The sequence below is a fragment of the Colius striatus genome, chromosome 1 (assembly GCF_028858725.1).
Source record: "Colius striatus isolate bColStr4 chromosome 1, bColStr4.1.hap1, whole genome shotgun sequence".
Taxonomy (NCBI): Eukaryota; Metazoa; Chordata; class Aves; order Coliiformes; family Coliidae; genus Colius; species Colius striatus.
The window spans coordinates 117,746,202-117,755,761 of NC_084759.1; positions in this window are offsets into that span (position 1 = coordinate 117,746,202).

A 9,560-nucleotide genomic window follows, 5' to 3' on the forward strand; every position below is an offset into this window, starting at 1 on the left:
AGAATTACCAGCAACTGACATGAAGCTGTGATATTTACATGACTTTCCTTCCCTCTTTCTTTTTTGCTTTTGATCATTTTTGCTCTACAGACTTCATGCTGATTTCATAGGTACCTGACATAGCAGTTTATATTCCGTCTTTTTCATTCAGGTTGTAATGGAGTAGAAACAAACACATGCTTAGTGTTCACATCTCATCTGAGAAACAATGCTTTTTAATCTAAACTGATCACTTAAATCCCATTTTTAATTACTTCTGTTTTATGCTGCTTTTGGGAGAACTCCTCCTTTAGAAATGTAACCTTATTAACATTATTTTCTCTTAATCGTGATAGAGATTGCTTGTAGACCATCTGTTTCCACCACCATACTGCCAGCTCTTCCCTGCCAGCTTTTCCCTGATCCTGCTAATGTGCTTCTCCCTTGATGTGATCTTAACAAAGTTAGTTGTATGAAAATCTTTCCTTTAGTCATCCAACTTGAAGCATTCAGATACATACAATTATAATGAGAATGTAAGATTTTAAAGGGATCTTGAACCAAACACATAAAGACTGCTCTACAGTCTATAGTCAACTGTACAGTCAGCTGCATGCATTCAGAGAAACACAGAATCTTAAGGGTTGAAAGGGACCTTGAAAGATCTAGTCCAACCCTTCTGCCAGAGCAGGACCACCTAGAGTAGGTCACACAGGAACTCATCCAGGTAGGTTTTGAATGTCTCCAGAGAGGGAGACTCAACAACCCACCTGGGCAGCCTGTTCCAGTGCTCCCTCATAGTGAAGAAGTTTTCCTTATGTTTCTTTGGAACCTCTTATGTTCCAGCTTGTACCTGTTGCCCCTGGTCCTATCACTGGACATCATTGAGAATATTCACCTGTTTTGCTGATGTTTTAAACTGACTTGACATCAAATGTCACATTCTTTGTATAGCAGAGGTCTTTGGTCTTTTTTTCGTTGACATTCAGTGTTGTTTTAATTGGCAATTTTGTTGTCGTTTGTTTTTTTTCAGTGAGCATTTACAGAGTCATCTAAGAGTTCACCAGAGGAAGACTCTGATCCTTATCTTTATAATCTTAATCTTGTGTGTTTGACTCTTTGAGAGATCCATATCAGGAAGCTAAATAAACACTGTAGGATGCCAGTGCTGCAAAGAATCACAGAGGTGGCTATATCTCAAATCTGTGAAGATATCTAAATATTGTACGTGCTGAAGCAGCAGCCAAAGACCTTAGGAAATTTGTGGAATATTCCCAGTCCATGCTGTTGTTTTTTCTTGTTTTGTTTTGGGTTTTTTTGTTATTTCTTCTGCTTTCTCTTCCTCAGCTTTCATGTACAACAGAGAATGCAAATTTTGTTTAGCACTTCTTCCTGTGCATGCCATATCTGTAGAACTAAGGATGTGGGCACAAAATATTATTCTGTTAGTCTTCAGGAGAAGAATCAAGCCTGTTGTGTGAGAAATAAATATATTTCTTGGTTAACAATCAATAACTGGTGTAGACGATGGATCTGAAGTAATATGTTGCTTCTGGGTAAACCTGAGCTTTCCTCAAAAGGCTGAAGACACTTAGGTCCTTATGTGTTCTCAGTGAGGGACAGCTCCTTGGCCAATCTGTATGTGTTTGGATTCCTTTGCTCCATGACAGTCACCAGAAGTAACATGCTGAAGAGCTTAGACTGTTACGGGAAAGGGGGAGTTACAGGTATAAGAACACACAGCACTGATATTTGTATGCCTCACTGTCATCCGTTGTGCATATGCTATTGTTTACAAGTTCACAGATTTTTTTTCTTATCATTGTCATTAAATACGTCTGCAGTCATATCTATTTCCATGAATGTTTAGAATTGAGGCTGTTTAAAAGAGAATTGCAAGTAAAGCAGCAGGTTGCAGACAGCAAAGCAATAAGCAGAACCAGACAGTCTGGATTCAACTTTCAGCTCTTTATCTGCTAACTTCTCTTGCCACCACCCAAGAATTATTCTATCTCTTCTGCATGTGTCTTTAAGTGCCAAAGAAAATTGCGTATGCTCTCCACGTGCTCATAGCTGTCTAGTTCACATGTGCTGACAGACCTGCTGCATTGAATACCCCTATTCTGATGGCTTTCGCCCACAATGGAGGTACCAAGTTGAGTCTTTCTGTTGTTGAGACAGTAGGTTTTGGAAAATTCATAAGGACTTCTGCCTTTTGTTTACCATTGGTTAAAACTGGCCAGTGGAGTAGAAAAAGAAATATTAAGGGAAGACAGACAAACAATACAAAAACATCACCTTCTTGAACTTTCCAAAAGGGAATCCTGTGGAATTATTTCTTCTGTTTTTTTCCCCACATAGCTGATTTCAAATAAATGCATTGGTTTAAAACAACAATAATTATACTTGTAAGCATTTTTAATAACCAAATCTTTATTTAAAAACTTTGACAAATTTGAATATGCAGTGTGATGTTAATCCCTATTGCTTCCAGCAAAAATAAGAAGAAAATAAGGTAGGAAAAGGTTATTCTAGAATCTTTGCAAGAGAAATCCATGGGTTTTTTGTGGGTTTTTTTTCAATTAGGATATTTTCCTTCCTTCAAAAAGAATTATATTAGTCTTTGGAATAGGTACTTTCCTACTTCATCTCTCAGATGAAGAACTGTCGCACTTTCTAACCACACCACTGGTGAAATACATTGTCTTACTTCACACTGGTTACTATAATCTGACAATTTTGGGCCACATCCTGTTCCACAGAGTGTTATAGAATTTCTTAAAACTGATCACAGCACTTGATCCTCATCTGCCCCATGAAATGAATCTTGGTGTTCATGCTGCTATGCCCTTAAACACATACAGACTGAGAAGAAATGTTTTCCTTTAGGTTGGCTTTTATATTTCCTTAGCCATTGCCTCAGTAAGTCTGTAAGAGCAGGAGGACCACCATACAAATTAAGACTTTAATGACAGGGGCAGGAAAAAAGAGCTCAGCTCACAGGGGCCTGCAGCAAACACCCACTCTTGAAAATGTTCCACTTTGCACTTTCTAGAAGAGAGTCCTTGGGGTTTAGTACCTCTCTGGGTTTTCCCTCTCATAGTGACTATGAGTGTGTAAGCGTGTGGTAGACAAATGCATCGGTCTGTGTTATTCACCTGAGCTCACTGCAGTGAGTGCTGCAATGTGGGAGGCAAGAGCCGATGGGAAAATTTCTCCCCCCTCCCCATAGTTAACATTTATTTTATTCTTTGCAGTTTCAGAGATCAGGCTGTGACTGTTAAAAGCTGTTTCACTTTTCCTTTGCAAACTACTTTTATCTCTCACTAAGGGCTGTAGAAACCCCCACTGTGTCTAAGACAGCAATAAATTAAGAGCTCCCTCCCATGGTTATCATATTTCTTGCACTTAATTCAACTGCTTTCAGTGTCGTCATAGGCCACTATATCCCTTCCCTGTGGTTCAGCATGGCCATGCACACAGCACTCCACCCAGCCTAACAAAGTGTGCCAGACCTTGGGAATGCCCATACTCTACCCTTTTACACTGACCCAGCATAGATTAGCAAAATGCCCCAGTGGCCAGTAGGGCTACCTGCTTGTGCCAGATCTACTTTCAGATTATCAGTTTGCTTTCTGTGCACTAGTTTATTTACTGACATAAGTCACTGGTTTCTCCTGTCCCCAATACCACTTTCTTTTAGACAATTATTTTTCCCATTTTCTACCCAGAATGAAAAGAAGGTTACTGTTACTATACTGTTACTATACTGTCAAAGGCATACATGGGAATAGGTGATCTAATACCTGCTTGATAGGACAAGTTGTACTTCAGAGTTATGCAGGCATTGATGCAGCCCCAAATTAAATGAGATTAGAGTGAGATGATTGTTGCTAGTTAAAAAACTCAGGAACTGCCCTGCCTGTTTATCCAAGCCTATCCTTTGCTGCAGCTCTTCTGTTGGTCTACCCTGTGTGCTGTTTTGCCTCCTCTCACCATGTGCAACCAGCAGATTCATTGTAAGTTATGACACTGCTTTCATGTAACGTTTCTCTAGTGAGGTTCTCAAAAGGTTGTAAGAGCATTGGAAGATATAACTAGCTCTTCTATCACGAAGAGAAAACATGTCTGGCAAAATGGTGAAGTAGTGCTGTAGTAGTACACTGTTCCTCAAATCGACTCTGAAGAGGGTGTTGTAGCTCTTGGGCACCACTTGTCTTTGCTGTATTTCTGTGCTGTCAAGGGATAGGGGTCAATTGTTCAATGAAATGTAAAATAAACTGTATGTCCTGGGTCTCAAAGACCAGGGGAAATAACTCCTGTGAAATAAATAGGAACTGGACTCTTGCCTTGAGATAGAAGTAGTCTTTTTCAGTGGCAATTTGCTATAGTTGTTAATGTTATCTAAGATTAGTATGTTTGTTTTATTGTTTGGCATTGAAGCCCACAGAGGGTGTGCAGACCTAGTGCTCCTTACGGAACTGCAGGAGTTCCTTCACGGAGAACAAGAGCTGCACAGTTTGCAAACTCTTTGGCTCTGCCCCCAAATGTATGCCTCAATCCTTCCATCAGAGACTTGGCAGACCCTCACAATCCTGATTTGTTTATCAACTGTGAAGCACTCTCAGGCTCTCACCTGAGCTCTTTTTTCTTTTTTGCCCCATGGGTAAATATATCTCATTCCTGTGTTCTTAATTTGTGAGGGAACACAGCTCTCATTGCAAATCGTCTTGACAGCTCATCAGCTGAATCAGAGCTGTCCAAAGCTCTACCTAATTTCTCTAAGCTCTTGTGTATCCATTTGCTTCTCCTCTGAGTGGGGTGAGGCAGGTGGGTCATGGAGGCTGCTCCCCTTTCCTACAGACCTTGGCTTGTTACACAGGGATTGTGGGCTGTATTACAGTGGCACTGTGCCAGCCTGCTACAAGGACTCACCACCTCAGTGTACAACTGGTGAGAACAAAGAAAAGAGAGGAAACATAGAACTTTCAGAGAACATTGTAAGAGGAAGTGGATGGAGATAGCTGCAGTCTAGTGCAGGTAAGTCATATGGCTCATCTGCTCCCTTATTACCTAGTCTCTGTTTGGTAATTTAAGCATTACCTTAGGGAAAGAAAAGGTTGAAAGATGAACCCAGGGCTTTAGGTTTGGGAGAATCAGGTAGCCTGAGGAACCAGGGGAAAAGAGAGACTGCAAAGAGAAGAAACTGTCAGGCAAGCGTTGAGCCTCCCATCCCTGGGCAGACGTGTTGAAGAGAGGAGAGGAGGGACTTTCAAGGATTTAGAGGCTTGCTAGCCTTGGGAAAATGCAGCCTAATAAAAGATATTTCAAGGGCAACTTGAGCTGGCTTATTTTGTCATGAGGGAAAAAAATGAATGTTGTTGGCTGTATTGTAAGCATCCCTCATTCTTCCCCATCAGGAACTGGAGAGTCTGATCTTGGACCTTCTGTGGCCTGCCAGTACCTCACTGCCAGGTTAGGAGGAGGTGCCTTTTCCCAGCAGCTATTTTCTGCAGCAGCTTTTGTTGTGCAGGAGTTCAGGCTAGATGGTCTGTTGGTGCTTTCTGGCATAAAAGACTGCTGAAAACCATTTCCTCTCAAGCAGAGCTTGCCTTGCAGCAATTCAGTTTCAGCTGACTTTGGGAATGACCTTTTTTAGATATCTTCATGGTAGGGAGAAGGAAGTTCAAGTTCAAACAGGTGAGAATCAGATTTTGTGCTTTCATGATCCTGATGGCTGTTGTGCCTTGGAGGCTCCCTGGGTTCTGGTTTCTCAGTGTGGGTAGCTCTAGCTGGAGCCCAGCAAGGCAGGAAACTGGTGAGGCAGAGGTGGTTAAAAATCAACAGGGTGTACCAGCCAGAGATCGTTTACTATGGTCTCAGAAAGGGAGAGAAATTACTCTCAGAGTTGACTTTTCCAGACCTTAATTCCATGTAACAATGCCTGAATATGAAGCTCCCTGTTTTTAGCAACTGACTGTTAAGAAGCATCTCCTTCTGAGTTTTATTTTCTAGGCTGTTAAGTCTGTTTACAGGCAGAGCTGTGCAGCACAGAGGGACTTATTCTCCTTTGCTTCTTATGACAGCAGGGCAGAATTACAAGATTTTCCACAAGCCTGGACTTGATAAGCTGCCAGTACCTACTGAAGTGCAATTCATTCCTGCTTGAAATCAGACTGGACTGTGTAACAGCAGCAACATCAGCTTTGCCTGCCCACGCTGACACTGTGCAGCCAAAGCCACTGCCTGCAGATAGAGTCTGAACTCTCCACTGCAGACAAGGTCTAAATAACAGGCTGTGGGGCAGCAGAATCTGTCAGCACATCAAACCCTGCAGTGCTAGGAACTCTGAGTAGTAGAAGAGGTTTCTCTGAACTGCTTCTTAGGCTTGTGCAAAATGGGATTGAGGAAAAGCTGACAGTGGATTTGGTTTCATTGTGTAGAGTGTTTCCCAAGGGCAGGTTTTTTAGCAGTGAGCTCGTTGAAATCACTGCACTTGAATGAGCCACAGCATAGGCAACTAATTTGATTTGGGTAGAAATACAAAATGGTGTGGTAAATGAACCTCCTGACTTTGTGAGTATCACTTGGGACATTTCTAAAGGCCTCCTGTCTTTGTTCCCTCTGTTTCCTACCTGAAGGTTCAGCTTGTGTGCAGAAATGGCACTGTTCTGCCCTTCCAAATGCAGTTGCCCAGCAGGTTCTTTTAGAGGTTAGGTTTTGGTTTTCCTTCCTGTCTGACAGTGGCTTCAATGAAAGATTCTATGCCAGGTTATTGCAGTTGTTCTTCATGTGAAGAAAGAGACTTATTTTTTCAGAAAGCATTACAAATGTATTCTGAAAACCTGTGTTTGTGTCGTGTAATACCGATTTCCTCTTGTAACCTTTTGCATGCAGCTTACATTGGCTATGACTGCCCAGTGGGGATATCATAACTTTATTCCTCTTCTTTACTTAAGATGTATGCTCTTAAGAGACTTAACTATATGATAACCAACTTTTCCAGTCCTGAACTGAGACTGAAGGCCCCCAAAACATGAAGTTAGATTAAAAAATCACAACACTATTTTTTTTTTCCCAAGGAGGGATTTATTTTCATGTGATGAGAATTTGGAGTATTTAGGGATATGGTTGTATAATAATGTCAAGATTTTCTTCAGGATTTTGAGGGAAAGATTTATTTCCTCTAGAAGGTAAAACACAAACCAAACCCTCCTCTTAGCTACCATGAAGGAGTATGGGCTTACCTCCGGAGTGAGTAGGGAAGTTTGGAACCATAACTGTCCTCATCATACTGGAAATTCTGGCAATGTTGAATGTCAGGTGACAAGTCACTTGGGCACTGCTCTAAAATAATGCTGGTTTTATGGTTTCCCTGTATTTTCAGTTGAGCATATGGTTCATGGCAATGAAAAAAAAAAGAGACTGGTGTTAGCCTGGCATGTGAAACTAAAGCTATACCTTTTCTTGCTGTTTGTGCCTCTGACTCACTTTGAAATTACATGCTGAGCACAGGTCTCTTCCATAAAAACCAACTGGGTGGTTTGAAATGTTAAAAGGCACCCTGGAGCAAAATTGTGCTCATGTGGCAAAGGCTGGACAGATTTCATAGTTTTTCCTTTCATCACATTCTGTTTGAGCTCTGAGGCCATTGGCAAATAAATGTTTGCTTGTGCACAACTGCTAGCTTAGCATTGTCCTTGGTGCTGGCTGTTTTTTCCTGCACTTGTACTGTTATAGTGGCAATTCCAGGAGTCACTGAGAGCTTGCTTTGTTTTTTAAAAATTTTATTTAAAAGCCTAGGCTACAGAGAGGCTTTAATCAAGGTGATCTCTCCTTCCTGCTCTGCATTACCTGTTTTCCATGCAGTTCACAGACAGGGAGCAAGGTGCCTCACCAGGCAGGTTGTAAGCTGACCAAGTGGATGACATTAGAGTCCCAAATGCTTTAAAAACTGTGGTCCCACCCCACCTGAAACTGGCCATTCCTGTTTTCCCTGTTAATAAACTGCATGGTAGTTGGTGACCATGATCTTTGGGCCATTTTTACCAGAGGGTGCAGACCTTGCCAGTGAATTTTGGGATCCTGTTCTGAGAATGTGGAAGGCTGTCAGCTTATATAAAGTCTTATGCAAGAAATTATTCTAGGGAGAATTCAAAGCTGCATTTTCCTCCCACCTGTGGCTATCCATTACATTTTGCCTACGTGTTCTTTCCATGCCTTTTTTATTCTTTAGTGAACTTAATACCTAAGCTTCTGAGCACAGTAGATATGCTTGATTACAGCCCCTAGCTCCCGTGCTTCAGTGCTATAGCTCTGTTATTACAGAAGCGAGAATATCCTTGGCCTCTTGGCTGCTCTATGAGCAGGAAACAACACCTCATTAATATCTTTTCTGGACCAGTGATTGTTAGGTGTTGCTTTGTGGAATCAGAGAAGGAAAAGGCTCTTTTATGGTATTTGGCCTATGTCCTGGATGTTTATAAGTCTATTCTGTCTATAAATAAACTTATAATGGGAATTGTCTCAGTGCAAGTTATTGATGGACTTAGTATTGTGCCAGCATGGCATCTACTTTGAGCTGTTGTAGGCCTGATTGAATGAACGTTCTCTGGAGACCTGCTGCACCACTGATACAGAATGCTGGGGGCATACGGAGGGGGCAACTTGGGGAGTGTGATGCTTCCACTCCACAAAGCAGGGGGCCTCCACAGGAGCACTCTGACAGGGCCTTGGGTGTGCCAAGGAGCACCTTACAGCAGGTACAAGATCATGAGAGATACCTATTACTGCTGGCTTCTGAGCCTGCTTTCGCTTCAACCTAGAGCAGGATGATACTGGTATGAACTAGTAGGACCTGTGCTCTACAAGTTCTTGCCTGTCTCATGTGCCATATATTAGATTAAACTGATCACATGCAGTGATGGAAGCTTCTGTCAGAGCACGTTTTTATCTCTGCAGAGAAAGTGAATGATGCTGTACTGTAACAATAAAGCATAGAAGTATAGACAACAGCTTTTGTGGGGGGCAGGGGGGTATTACACAACCTAATTTATATTTACTCTCCTGTATACTTCTTCATGCAGGATGGATCTCATGGAATAATGAATTTCTTTCATTGATTCATCTATTTAGAAGGACTTTCCTTCTGGGTGATTAGTGACAGGACACTGTGTGCTGCTTCATCTGCACTTTACTTTCAGAGAACTGCTGATGTTTCTATACTAATTTTGCACAAATATTGCACCACTGCTGAACAAAGGCAGCTGCCTCTGGGTTCAGTATGTTCTAATGGTCAGGAGTGATTTTCATTTTAATTTTGCAATTTATCATTAAAACATTGGTCCAGATATATTCTGAAAGAAAAGGACCTCCACGCAAGTTCCTGTCATACTGTTTTCTCTTGCTTCTTAGACAGCACCTGTGTGGCTATTTGTCAGAGCTCTGTGTAAAAGGCATCTAAGCAAAGGTGGCTAATAGAGAATACAAATGGAAAAACATTCACACATGTAGACATTTCTGCTTGAAAACTAAACCTAAGAGTTGTGCTTATCTGGTGTAGAGATAGAAGGTTGCAGTGT